The following is a 15,362-nucleotide window of genomic DNA, read 5'->3' on the forward strand; positions in this document are numbered from 1 at the left end:
GCCCAGGTGGCAAAGATAGCAAAAAAGTTGTTATAAATGGAGATAAAGTAACAAAGCAGAAACGACTAGTGCTGTCAAATTCACATGAACTTTATGTAGCTTTCAAAAATTTTCACCCTGTATGCAACATTGGAAGGTCACAATTTTGTGGCCTCCGCCCTAAGTGGTGTATTTTGGCTGGATCCTCAGGGACACACTCTGTATGTGTCTGTTTATATCATCAAAATGTCAAACTGATGTTTGCAGGTGCAAAACTCGGTGATCTTAACTTCAAAGAGTTACTAAGATTTAATAGTCTGTGACACTAACAGTTCTGACTGTATGGTGAGTTTGTGTAATAAATGCCCTGGTAAGGAAACCATTATTTAATTGTTTCACGAATATGATGAGGCAATGCCAGACAATATTACCTTCAAAAAGTGGGTCACAACTGACAGGGCAGAAATGATAACAGTGGTTAAATCTCAGGAAGAGTACTTGGAATTTTTAATTGATAACTTACAAAAACTCAAAAGTCACCACTATGTTTATAAAATCCAAAGTAAGTTTTTGAAGGACAAAAAAGCACAACTTCATGAAACTGACTGCACAGTGCCAGCTGATTTAGCAGAAAATTTTACATTTGTGATTCAGGATGCAATACAAGCGTACCATGGGTCAATGACCAGGCAACAGTGCATCCATTTATTCTCTACTTTAAAAATGAGAAGATGAAGTTTGCAGTTCTTCAATTTGCATTCCCAGCAACTACTTGGAGCACAACATTTTGGCTGAACATGTGTTTCAAAACTATGTAATTAATTACATAAAAGCAAATTTTCCCAAGGTTGAGAAGCTGATATACTTTTCAGATGGAAGTGGTAGTCAGTATAAGAACAAAAAGAATTTTTCAAATCTGTGCAACCACAAAGTAGACTTTGGGTTGGAAGCTGAATGGCACTTTTCTGCATCTTACCATTGTAAAAATGCATGTGATGGAGTAGGAAGTACAACAAAATGTGAAGTAAGTAAAGCCAGCCGACAAAGACCAACCACAGACCAAATTCTCACAGTACATGACATGTATGTCTTTTGCAAGGATAATATTAAAGGCATTACCTATTTTAAGATCAAGAAAAAAGAAGTGGTTCTGCCTATGAAAACAACACTTCAAAACAGATTTGAAAACAGTATAGCAATTTCCACAAATTCCTTGGCATTGCAGAAAAATTAGTTGGATGCTATGTAACATCAGAAACCAACATTTATGAGGATCATTGTGCCAGTGAAATTACATCTCTGTCTTTAACGTTGAATGACATAGTGGCATGTGTGTATGATGGACAGTGGTAGCTTGCACAGGTTGAAAGAATAAGTTTGGAAAACAAAGATGTTTTTGTGCATTTTTACCACCCTGCTGGCACAAGAACATCATTCAAGAAATCTGCTAGTGACAAAAGTTTGGATACCAATGAAAAATGTTTTAAGAAAACTTTCAGTGGTTGAACTTACCACAGCAACTGGGAGGTCTTATCCTATATCACAGAAGCTGTCTGAAGAAATAAGTGTTCTTAACATTCACCACCAGGTTAAGGAACAGTCGCATCTCGAAGGATGTTAATTGACAATGTTTATTTTAAGTACGTCAAAATAACATAAATGTTAATTTCAGTGATGTTTCCACTTTTTGTATATAATTCAGTACCTTCCTTCAATAATGATTGATTATATCCCGCCAATATCACACATGAATAGGCAACAGCCATAAGATCAGTTCTTGAGTAACGTGAATTATTTCCTCATTTTCAAAAATTCATATGTTTGTTCACAGAATGATATCAATTTTGAAATTTTTACAGTACGTTGCTATCATAAAGGTGTACAAACTGTGCAAAAATCATATTTTTATGTTCAGTCCCACTTGAGATAACTAACCTCAAACTGTAAAAAAATGAAAATTTTCACATTTCAAAAATTCATAAAAAATTAAGGAAACATTTGTAAGTGTTCTTGCTAAAAAACAATTTCCATTTTTCCCTGTCTGATCAAGTGCTTCATTTGTTGTGACCTTTTCTCAGGGAGATATTAAACTTTAACATTCTGTCCGTACAGAACGATGGAGTAGAATATTGAGAAAATAAGTGCGTTGCAGGGAAAAAAAAGTGCGGAAGGACTGACAAATCTAAAAAAATAAGAACAAAAACGAAGTAAGTCTAAATGAATTCTTATGATGTAAGTTAACATGGATATGTTGCTGAAACATTTGCTGTCAACAGACAAGGCTAAAATAATTATACAGGTTAAAGGATTATTAACATATATCCCAAAATGCTTCCATATTAAGCCCACTAACCACCAACAGTACATGCCACTTTGCCTGCTGCAATCCCTTCCACATATAAAATCCCTCCCATACAGCCTAGCCAAATTTGAACAATATATGTGCCTTATATGCTGAAGGCCTCAGAAAGGCCTTCACAAACAAGCAATCTCCCCCCCCCCCCCCCCCCATTTTTAATTTCATTATTTTCTTTAACTGTAATGGAACTGACAATGACTAAATCTAACACAGCTCGAGTATTTAATTTCAGAACAACCTTTGTCTCCAGTTTTTATTATTTTTTTTTTCAGTTCTGAATACTCATCAATGCTGAAAACACAGAAAAATTAAATATATATCAAATTAAGATAGAACAGGACAATGTTTTTTTTCTGAAACAAAGTTAAAATATTTTATGGTGAAATCTTTTAGTTGTCAAATGACTACACTCACAGGTATAAGCTTTATGCACATATCGTTTCACACAGAATAGATTCAGCTTTATCATACAGTATTATTTTAAAAGTAGTTTAGTATGCATTTTTTTGGCTCAGTCATCAGTGTTTTGATTCATGATAATTCTAACACTAACTCAGTGCAATGCTGGGTGGGCAGATATCAATACAACTGAGGTCACTTATGATGAAGTGTAGATCATATCATGTACTACCACAGCCACATTACTGTGCAGTTAATCATGATATTCCTGAATTTCAAATCTATTATAATTGAACTGCATCAGAAATGCTACTACATTCTTTCCAGATGACTGACTGGAAAATGTTTGACACTTCTGAATGCAGACATGCATTCAACAGTCTTGCAAAACAAATCCCATTTGCAACATGTTTGTCGGAGGCTACAGCCCCTTTGAACTCTGAAGACTAATAAAAATGCTATACGGTCGTCTACCTTGTGATGTCTCTCATTACTTCATTCTCTTTCTCTTCTTTTAAACTCATTATTTTCTGAATGAATATGCATGAATTACTACATTCAGCAAGCAGTATGGCCCAAGGGTGATACTAGGCACCAGCACGAGGCATTTTAAGAACCAATGCATTATTGAGAATTGCATTTATTTCTGATCTCCCCACAACATTAGAGAATGTATGGAGAACTATTCAGCTATAAACTGAACCGAGATTGGCAACATTAGTAAATCACTGGAAAAGCATGCCATATTCAAAGCAAAAAAGTGAGCAGCTCAGCACTTTGAGCACATTCAAAGCAGCACAGAGCACTTGTTTTCGCATACTTGAATGTTGTTTTCCACACATGAAGTATCAGCATGAGTTGTATTATCAGAAATAGTAAATATTTTATGGGAGCTGGTATTACAGACTAACTCAAATAAAACATTCGATAACAGGTACCCAATTTTTCCTAGTATAATAATGTTTCTGTAACTTGTGTATCCCATCCAACTACTAACACTACCCGATGTTGCTTAACTTTAGTGATCGGCGAGAACCAGTGCATTCAATGTGACATGGTCGATGGCTATTTCACTGTTACAAACATACATCTGCTAAAATGTAATCCAGACATTTGCACCCAGAATGTGTTCAGTAAAAGCAAATTACTTAAATTCAAAGTTTACAGACTTCTCCTTTCAACTATTCTCAAAGGCAAAAATCTAAAGGTGTACGGCCCATGGACCTCAGTGGCCAAGAAAACTGATCATTTCTGCTGATCCACTGGCTGGAAGATGTCTCAGCAGAGATGTGAGAAATGACAAAGAAGATAAAGTTCTTACTTCCATCCTTCAGATGGGAACAGTGTAAATAGGGTACAAACTTCGGAGTGCATGAAATACAGGCCTACTTAAGATGATTGTTAACTGTCTCCATTTGCTAAGAGACAAAGCTGATGTGCTCATAGGTAGTACCTAGCTTTCTAATTTTCCCCAAAATTGCAGTGAGCAACTACTGAAAATTGTCTACCAATGAATCACCAATTATTTTTATTGCATAAAAAGTCAGACATTCTCATTTTTCTTTTCATGCGATGCTTTCCTTGTTTCACAAACAATAGCATGCTTGCCATGTTTTCTCTTGCTCCCCTGTGCAGAAATACTTTTTCAAAGATACAGTACAAGGTTAATGGTAACTTTGTGAACTGGTGATCTCTATCTGTACCTACAGAGACCAGTGACCTGTATACTTTAGTTACCAGTATAGGTTTCTTCAGAAGCATTCCATGAAACCCTATAGTCCTGCTGGGATCCTTCAACCCACAACATTTGGACAGTTCGTACAAATGCGACACCAGCAGTAGATAAGGCTTTATTCATCAAAGAGCAGCAACGACTTTGCAGATGGTAAACTCAACAATTGGGTGATGAATGCACAAAACATGATTGTAGCAGGCCATTCAAACCCCTACCATTGTCGGGGGTCACAATGCACGTGCATTGGTCTATCATAGAAAGGTGAATGAGCCTCGTGCAAGAGTATCTTAATGTTTATTTGTCACAGAAATCTGTAGTGTTATTCCTAGCTTGATAAAATGTTGTACAACTGACAAAAAAACAAGGACTAACGTCCCTAGCTACTAACGTTTTGAAACCCATCCTTCTTCCCTCATTGTCTTTCCTGCACCTTTAAGCAAATTATATGATAAGGAATGTTTCTTTTTATTAAGAGATTTTTATAAATACCAGTTGTTGGAGTTACATATTCACTGTTAGCAATATCATCAATGTAGGTAACAATTTGAATTGTATTTGGCCTTAAAAGAAAGCTACCACTGCATTTTTTGTCCTGAAATTATTATCAACATTTTGTTGCAGGAGAGATGGGTGGCTTTCAAAAGGCACCCTAATGTTTTCTGCTGTTTTCCTAAAGATAAATGTGGTTGTAATGACACTTATACGACGGAAAACATCTCAAAAGAAGTTAGTCCAGTCAGTACTTCTACAAGTAATCAAACCAGGGCAGTTAACACAATACTAGGAAGTAAGATGAAAATTATGTATGACTTCTTCATTCAAACCATAATGAAGTCTTATGATTTTATGGTTCACAACACAAAAACAGTGAATGTAAAAGCACCTGACATTTCTTACTTAGTCAGCCGTCAGATAGATCCTGGTGAAGCTTACTAAATTGTGGAAAATGTTACTAAATCTTTCGCTAAGGAGAAGATAAAATGTATGATTAGTGAAAAATCATTTACAGTATTACATCCCATTTTTGAATGACACAAGTCAAGCACACATGAGATATAGTGACCAATATAAAGAAATAACTTACTTTTGGTCTCAAATTATTCAAAGTTTCATTACAAATAGATGAATCCAATGCTGTAACTCGACTCACAGTATTAATTATAATAGCAGCAGTTAGGTACTCCAAACTAAAACACATTACAGGAGGATCTTCTTGAACACAAATGCCTACTAACACGTATTACTCAAGTTTCATTATTTGGTGCCTTAAATTATACTTTAACAGCATAACATACCATGGACAACAACACTGATCTCTCTACTGATGGAGTAAAGGCCACTAGTGGTTTGATTAACAGGGCTTTACAGCTTTTTCAAAATTTCACTGTAAAGTGTTGTATTAGCCTCTGTGTTATCCATAGCCAGGCAACTGCTCCAAGACAATTATCCCTTTGCTATGTGTATGATCCTAATGAGTTCATCAAAATCATTAAGTTCACACAATCTCGAAAACTAAATAATCATTCATACCAAGCCACCAAACCCTCCACCCATGATACTTTAAAGAGTCAAACTTCCATGTATAAAACAACTTCAGATATCTACTTACTTTATAAATGAGTTAATATGTACAGCATTTGATGGTAGCGTGTGAGTGAGAAAACCAAATGATGGAAAATCCAGAATGGAATAATGACAATATTAAGAAAAGGATAGAGTGCTACTCAGCAACACACAGTGTAGATGGTCGAGTCACAGACTGGCACAACTAACAGGACTACTAAACACCTAATCTTGTTTAGCAGTCTTTTTGTTGTGCCTATCTCTGACTCAACATCTCCACTATATGTTACATGAGAAAACCTGTGAAAAAGGTTTAAGTTTGTTGGAAGTCAAGTGCTCTTACTATCAAATGCTGGATGAGTATAACTTGGGTAATTTGCACTCCATTTCAAGTAAAAGCTAGTGTTTCTTTCATGATCTCTCATCTCCTGAAATTTGTGTTGTGCAATGATATAATTTTTCAAGTGTATTCAATCATACGTGGTTACTATCAGCAAAATGTTTTGCCAATAGAGCTTGTAGTAAAGAAGTAATAAAATGAAAACATCTATCTCGTATGAGCCAGTCCGCTATTGATAGACAAAGATCTGCAGCTGTACTCCAGGCTGTGCTACCCAGCATTTCATTTGGAGGCGGCCAAGTCGCATGTTTCAGGGTAAAGGATCACAGCGGCCCAGTTGAGGGAGGATTTTCTGAGTGGCCCTTCAATCCAGTGTTCACTAGCAGTGCCTTCTCTGGCTTGTCAGTAGTAGTTGTCTCCGTTCAAGGGAGAGGCTGTGCAGCATCACTTTGACTGATTGACAAGTAGTTGTCGTTTGATAGACAACACAGTGCACCATGGAGGAGACTGGCCATAGTAGACATAGTGCATGATTGGCAAATAAGATCCATTAACACATATGTTATTTGTAAGTGACTATTTGGGTCAATCATAGCTGCTATGCACTGCCTCTACTGATTGCAGATTGTAGATGCTTCCTGATACATGACTGATGGATTTTTATGGCAGAGAAGTAGCAACATTTCAGTGCATGAAATGGTAAGCATTATGCTAGCTGTGGTTCACTTATTTGCTTGATGTTGCAGTGCGAGAAGTGGCTCACTTACTTACTTGATGTTGCAGTGAGCGACTTTGCCTACCAGTTTTTTATATTCCGTAGGCACAATATGCCCCCATGGATAGGAATTTTGTCTACATTTTAAGAATTACAGAAGAACCACTGTGTTTCATTACATGGTTTGTTTAGTGTAATGTTTTAAATTGGTGGCTCACTTATTCTAGTACAAGGTATATCAAAAATCCCACTAACCCCCTTTAACTGCGTATTAATAGCTTTTTCTTGTTGCAGGTGATATTGATTTGCGAGAAGAATGGTTGATGAATCCAATTACACCCTGGAACAACGAATTGTCATGAGTACCTGGGTTTGTGAACTATCTCACACTGTGAAAACACAGAGAGATTCAAAATGATTTCACCGTTAGATGTAATATGGCAGCACCACCGAAACCAACAATATTACGTCGCGAGAAGACGCTGTTTGAAACTGGTTTCATAAAAGGGAGACCACGTTCTAGAAGACTGAGAAGAAGAGCAGACGTGCGGATATTGCAGCATCAGTGGAACGTTCACCGAAAAAGCTGCTACAAAAGCGATCCCAGGAACATTCACTGAAAAAGACTCTACACAAGCGATCACAGGAAATGAACATCCCATTAACGACTTTACGATGACATATGCAAAGTGATTTAAACTTAAAACCATTCAGACCCTCATTTGGGAATGAATTGAATGATGAAGAGAATCAACATGATCCCTGTGATTTTTAAGACGCTCCTCGAGAAAAAAATTGACTAATAAAAATTACAAACTTTTTACTGGCATAAAGTATCTGCCTGAAACGTTAGCATTATACCAGTTAACAAAAAGGAATAAGAAACACTAAAATATACCCAAACAGTACCAAGCGGCCACCGCGTCATTCTTAGCCCACAAGCACACTGGATGCGGATATAGAGGCGCATATAGTCAGCACACCACTCTCCCAGATGAATGTCAGTTTAAGAGACTGGAGCCACTACCTCTCAATCAAGTAGCTCCTCAGTTTGCCTCACAGTGGCCGAGTGCACCACAACTGCCAACAGCATTTGGCAGACCGAATTGTCACACATCCAAGTGATAACCCAGCCTGACAGCGCTTAATTTTGGGATCTGACGGGAACCAGAGTTTCCACTGCGGCAAGGCTGTTGGCAAACAAAAAGAAATGGTTTACATTAATTTTTATCTTCATTACCTTTTAGCCTGTCATCTGGGGTATCACAATTTTTAATCATCACTATCATCCTAGTAAAACAGTTGTTTTTGCCGAATACATATCGGATTTTGCTTCTATACTGACTTGAGACTATTAAAATCTTTCTTGCTTCCAAACATATCGTCTGCTGGCCTCTCTCATTGGCTGCATAGAATCAGCAGCTGACACACTCCACATGTTAAGTATGGTACTGGCCCCTATCTACACTTTTACCATCTCCTGCAGAAATGTGTACTATTTCATTTTATTATCTTCCTGTAATTCATTTACATGATGTAAGAACTGTCACAAGTGTAAATAACTTGCAAGGTACACATAATATGAACATAATAATACAATATCACTTATACAGCTATTTTCAATAAATTTTTGAGAGTACATTTGTCATGAACATGTACATAAATGTTAAGACAATAATTTTACACACATTCAAAGTACTCATCTATGCCAGCTTAAGTTCTGATCATTGTGCATGCCCAGAAACTTTGCAGATTGCACTCACTCTATCTCTTCATCACTCAGTTTTAATTGGAGGTTATTTCCTTGGGTTGCTTTGCCATACTGTATATAACTTGTTTGACTTAAAACACTTGACTTGTTTGCATTAAACCACTGTTGTATATATTTCAGGACTTTGTTGTGGTGGATAGTGATTTTTTATCATCACTTTTAATTATGCTCGCGTCATCTGTGAACAATGTAATTTTGATAGCAATATTTGGATTCTTTATGTCATTTATATAAAAGAATAATAAGGGACCAAGAAGACTGCCCTGCAGAACGCCTATTTCCACTTTTTTTTTTGCATCTGAAACCCACTTGACTTTGGGGTTATTGTGATCTGAGATGATTTCTACAAACCGAGTTCTGTTTGCAGATAAGATTCAAACTGTTTCCAAACAGCTCCTCTTACTCCTACTGCCTCTATCTTGTTAAACAAAATTTGGTGATTTACTGCATTAACAGATTTGACAGATCTAAGTTAATTCCCACTACACATTTTTTATTGTCAAGATTCCTGACAATCTCTTCAGTATAGGCACAGATGGCTGATTCTGTGCTATGGCCTGAACGGAAGCCATTCAGTAGTTTGTTTGCATCTAAGTAATTTATGAGCCTAATATTCATTGATGTCTCTAAGATTTTGGAAAATGACTGGAGAAGGGAAATTGGTCAGTAATTTTCTACCTTATATGGTTCTCTTTTTTAAACACAGATCTAACCTCTGAGATTTTTAACCTCTGTGGAAACATCCCTTCGTTGAATGACAAACTGGCAATATGCACTAGAGACTTCATAATTTTTTGGACAACTTTTTTAATTAGTGGCAGAGGCACTTCATCAACACCTGCAGACATTTTTGGTTTTAGACTCTTTTATCACATTTAATATTTAATTTATTTTCGCGTATATGTCCAATTTTAAAGTCAATTCAAATGGATTCGGGCAAATTTTAGTTTAAACGTGGTATATATTTATGAAAGCCAAAGTACGTGGTATACTTCCCTTAATTGGCACCACGACGAAAATTGCTATCCACCACCACTACCTATTCCCACACTCACCTCAGCTGGTATCATTTTACCCCTCCAAGTCCATAGGAGCCAACATTTTCAAATGGGGTATATTCACCATGTTACACCTTAAACTCACAATTCCTCCCTACATGATCATAGTAAATGTAAATGCTGCAAAAGTAACTTGAAATAGACGATTACTCACCTCAATAGTGAGAGACTGGAACATGCTCCTCCTGACAATTGCTTTGCCTGCTGATGAATTCGTCGATTAGATGTTACAGGTTCAGTATCGTTGCAATATAGGAATGGATGTTCAATAACGTTACAAGATTAAACCTATTCTTCTTCATGGTGAAGTTTCGAGTCTACGGAGTGCGAGAAACAATGCAGTACATGTGGATAAAGGTATAGTTGAATGAAGTCGCAATAATTTTACATATTCTAATATCTTGTTCTTTCGGGCTACACAATTGTTATTCTCTTCCCTATTCAAGTACTGCACCACATTTTCAAACCTATCTAGTGTTAACAACGTGCTGTTTTACCACATCCAACAAAATATCACTATGAGTCAGTCTTACATAGGCCCCTAGTGGAAATTGTCGCCGTAAAAAGAATTAACATGTAACTACTACCTTCTCTGCCTAAGAAAATTGTTCTATTGTGACGAGGTGTGACATTGTTTCAGGCAGAAATCTGCTTTTAAAGCTGCTCGCTGTTTGATCCACTACGTCAAAAAATAAAATTCGCAGCTTTTATTGAATATCTCATACAATATGCTTGTCACCATCTCCTAATATTAATGGCAAGTTTTTAAGGTGTGAAACAGTGAGAAGACTTAAACTGCAATGCATCACACTTTTCTTTAGCTTATTCGCAAAATGGTAAAATGTATCTGTACTTACGGCTCATACTGAAGACAAAACACCATCTACATAATTATAAGCAAGGCTGAAATTCAATAAAACTTTTTGAAGTATTGCATTAAGTTTTTTTAGTCTTTGCCAAAAACTAGCTTCTTTGTATTAAACCGTCTCAAATTTTTACAGCCACTTTGGAAATCCTTTAACTTTTGCACTAACACCATGCTTATCATTTAGAAATTGCAAAAGAACTCCATATTTATTATACATGCACCACCTTGTTTGACAGAACTGTCTTAAACATTGACCTGCGTCAATGTCGTTAGAATCTGAAAGTAATCGTTTAAGATTTCCGATTTTTCCTTGCCTTTTGCCACGAATAAATGAAACCAAATCATTTTGAGAAGTGACCAACATCTAATATTAGAATTTTATTACAAGAGTCTTGAACAACAATTTCTTTTGTCCAGGACCATAGACCTTGCAGACAACCGCTACAGTCTGATGCGCCGTCATACCATTGTTCACAAAATATTGCTAGAATATCTTAATTATATATCCTTCGCAGATTTAAGTAGGGTATCTGACTCAGTTAATGTAGTTGTTGTTGTGGTCTTCAGTCCTGAGACTGGTTTGATGCAGCTCTCCATGCTACTCTATCCTGTGCAAGCTTCTTCATCTCCCAATACGTACTGCAGCCTACATCCTTCTGAATCTGTTTAGTGTATTCATCTCTTGGTCTCCCTCTACAATTTTTACCCTCCACGCTGCCCTCCAATATTAAATTGGTGATCCCTGATATCTCAGAACATGTCCTACCAACCGATCCCTTTTTCTTTTCAAGTTGTGCCACAAACTTCTCTTCTCCCCAATTCTATTCAATACTTCCTCATTAGTTACGTGATCTAACCTTCAGCATTCTTCTGTAGCACCATTCTTCTGTAGCACCACAATTCAAAAGCTTCTATTCTCTTCTTGTCTAAACTATTTATCGTCCATGTTTCACTTCCATACATGGCTCCACTCCATATAAACACTTTCAGAAACGACTTCCTGACACTTAAATCTATACTCGATGTTAACAAATTTCTCTTCTTTAGAAACGCTTTCCTTGCCATTTCCAGTCTACATTTTATATCCTCTCTACTTCGACCATCATCAGTTATTTTGCTCCCCAAATAGCAAAACTCCTTTACTACTTTAAGTGTCTCATTTCCTAATCTAATTCCATCAGCATCGCCCGACTTAATTCGACTACATTCCATTATACTCATTTTGCTTTTGTTGATGTTCATCTTATATCCTCCCTTCAAGACACTGCCCATTCCGTTCAACTGCTCTTCCAAGTCCTTTGCTGTCTCTGACAGAAGTACAATGTCATCAGCGAACCTCAAAGTTTTTATTTCTTCTCCATGGATTTTAATACCTACTCTGAATTTTTCTTTTGTTTCCTTTACTGCTTGCTCAATATACAGATTGAATAACATCGGGGAGAGGCTACAACCCTGTCTAACTCCCTTCCCAACCACTGCGTCCCTTTTGTGACCCTCGACTTTTATAACTGCCATCTGGTATCTGTACAAATTGTAAATAGCCTTTCACTCCCTGTATTTTACCCCTGCCACCTTCAGAATTTGAAAGAGAGTATTCCAGTCAACATTGTCAAAAGCTTTCTCCAAGTCTACAAATGATAGAAACGTAGGTTTGCGTTTTCTTAATCTAGCTTCTAAGATAAGTCGTAGGGTCAGTATTGCCTCACGTGTTCCCATATTTTTACGGAATCCAAACTGATCTTCCCGAAGGTTGGCTTCTACCAGTTTTTCCATTCATCTGTACAGAATCGCGTTAGTATTTTGCAGCCATGACTTATTAAACTGATAGTTCGGTAATTTTCACATCTGTCAACACCTGCTTTCTTTGGGATTGGAATTATTATATTCTTCTTGAAGTCTGAGGGTATTTCACCTGTCTCAGACATCTTGCTCACCAGATGGTAAGTTTTGTCAGTTAATGGGAGCATATAAAAACCACAAAATAACTCATAACAGCAAAATTTTGGTCTTCAGTACGAAGACAGACATCTGCTATCTAATTGATATATCGGATGTCTTGTGCAACATTAATGCACGACAGTCATATTATGTTCATTACTGAATCAAAATTCTCTTAAAAGAGATGTTAAAATGTCATTAATTACGTCATCCACTTATAACCATTCTGATTAAGCCATAGTTTCAATTCAGGTACATCCTCGGAGCATAATTTCAGAAGACTGACAAAATTAGAAGACTCATCAACATGACAACAGTTCATGCTATTAATTGTGTTTTGATGGGCAGGTGGAATATGCTGCAGGCGACTTCATGACCACAATCACAGTTACAGCCATCTACCCCTACATCTGGAAACATCCAGGCTGCTTTTCGGCAAGCCGGAATAGAGGATGTGGGCACACTTTAAAATAAATGATTCTTTCTTAGCTTTCCATTCTACTTTGTCTATTTTTGAACTCTGGGTGCCACAAGTTAAAAAGTGCTTAATGTTTCATACCTTTTTATTAATTTTGTAGTTGTTGGAACCCTAATGTCATTAATTAAATTACTCGAAATTAAAAATAGTTCTAATTGTCCCTGAATAATACTTAACATTAATTTACCTTCTCATATTCCCCCTTCAGTGCTTTATAAATCGCTTCATACGTTTCTGGAATTATTTTGTTTAATGTGCAATGTGATATTCGAGTGCTGTATTGTAAACTAGACTAGCTTTCTATGTATCAAGATATCGCAGTGTCACAGTTTGCCTGTCTTCTGCACATATCCATTAACAAGAGTGTTTTGTTTTGTAATATGACAAGCCACTTTACTGAGCAAATACTGAAATACACTGCCATCCATTCGTAAGTAACTTACATATTAAGACTTGACTTCCTCCACTAGCAATTGAATACTTTTACTATCTCGACTTAATACCTAGGGCTTCATCCAAATGTGGTTGTCCCCCCCCCCCCCCCCCCACCACATTTATTCCAATTGCACACACAATGTAATTGTGGCACTATCAACGGCAATGCCTAATAACATGTTGTTGTCTGCCATCATGAAATTTGGCAAAAAATATGACGACAGTGTGATATCCCTTTGTAGAGCCACTCCATGTAACATAATCAACACCCTACTGTCATAAAAACAACGCCAGTAAGCAGTAATAATAATTTGTAGGCAGATGATGTCCACCTAACACAACACAAAAAGATCCACTACAGTAGCTGTAAGCAGAAGACAAGCCATCCTTGTCACTTGAACAAATTATTTTTCCAGTGGAAGACAAACAAAGTGTAGCATAAGGTACTACGAAAACCTGAAGCATTTAAAAGTGGAAATGCATACCACACACCACATTTGCAAACCACTTCATATTAACAGTATCACTACCCTACTGGCATAAACTAAGAGTAATAATAGTTTGTAGACAACCAATGACAACCTACCACAAAAAGATCCAGTACAACAGATGTAAGCATATAAGATACATCACCTCTACACTTGAATAAATGAATTTTTGAGATTATAATATATGCCAAAAATTTCCAATAAAGATATTGCCTGTTAATGTTTTGAATAAACATGTGATTTCAGTCCATCTATTCCGATCTATATCCTGATTGATATTTTCATCCTCAGAATGCCACAAACATAGTCTTTCTTGGATTAAACTTATCAGTTTCTCACACTCCATATCTCATGTGCGAGAACATCAGTCTGTTTGACTGAAGAAAACAAACTGATTTGATTTTCACCGACTGTTGTCTGAAGTCTGTATGTTCGGGAGACAGTATCGGCTATTGTGTGACCGCACACGTAGTGGCATACCGACTTGGAAAGATCGCCCGTCTCTGGCCTATGTTGGTCGTTGGCGGAATCCACCGATATTGGAGCCATTGTGACCGCAGCGTAACTGTCGGTCGCCCCGCGATCTAGTGGCGTCTGTCGGTATCATCTGCACGGGTGGTTTTGTGGCTGCAATTTATTCCCGTGATAACAATTACCATCAGTTTAATATTTATTTCCTATTTTAGATGTTCAGTTCTGGATTAATTTTCTTACTTGCTTCATCCGCATGTTGCCATCATATTCGACAGCCTATAAAAGATTTTAGTATTTTGACACGGTATTCTAATGCGTAAACTGCGACTCAATTTCTCATTTGCAACCGACTTGGTAGATCATTACAATCTCTCATAAACAAATAAAATATCGACTTGCATTTTGAATCAATCAATGTGTTTTGAGCGCATTTTCGTCTTTCAGTACTACAGTTACTTACAAAGCGCCATAAATGTTTGTATATATTATCCACACGTGTACGATAACTTTTATTGCTTACCAATGGAAGTTTGTAAGACGTAGATATTAATGCTGTGCTTTCTTTCAGTTTCACAAAATTGCCATATTTTAAGCAGAGCTGTAGATTGTTGTGGATGCTATACTGTGTTCATGATAAGAATAAACCTGACGTAAACATTACACCTTGCATTCCCAGCATTTCCTTGAATCTCATTGGTTTTCGTTTCACATGGAACGGAAGCTGAGCTGTGTCCAGTACAGTCAACTACCATCATAAGAATA

The 15,362-nt window shown here is 36.9% G+C and overlaps 1 long non-coding RNA gene across 2 annotated transcripts in view; it reads left to right on the top strand.

Annotated features, from left to right (window-relative positions):
- LOC126307660 (uncharacterized) overlaps positions 1–15,362 on the top strand; it is a 30,327-nt gene that overhangs the window by 11,457 nt on the left and 3,508 nt on the right. Inside the window, exon 2 of one of the 2 annotated variants that reach the window (XR_007553656.1) lies at positions 7,385–7,926. This is a non-coding gene — a long non-coding RNA (uncharacterized LOC126307660). Of the gene's footprint in view, positions 1–7,384; positions 10,277–15,362 lie in introns of those variants that run through there. The other variant, XR_007553655.1, reaches the window with a different exon arrangement.

This window comes from Schistocerca gregaria, unplaced genomic scaffold (assembly GCF_023897955.1).
Source record: "Schistocerca gregaria isolate iqSchGreg1 unplaced genomic scaffold, iqSchGreg1.2 ptg000355l, whole genome shotgun sequence".
Classification (NCBI taxonomy): Eukaryota; Metazoa; Arthropoda; class Insecta; order Orthoptera; family Acrididae; genus Schistocerca; species Schistocerca gregaria.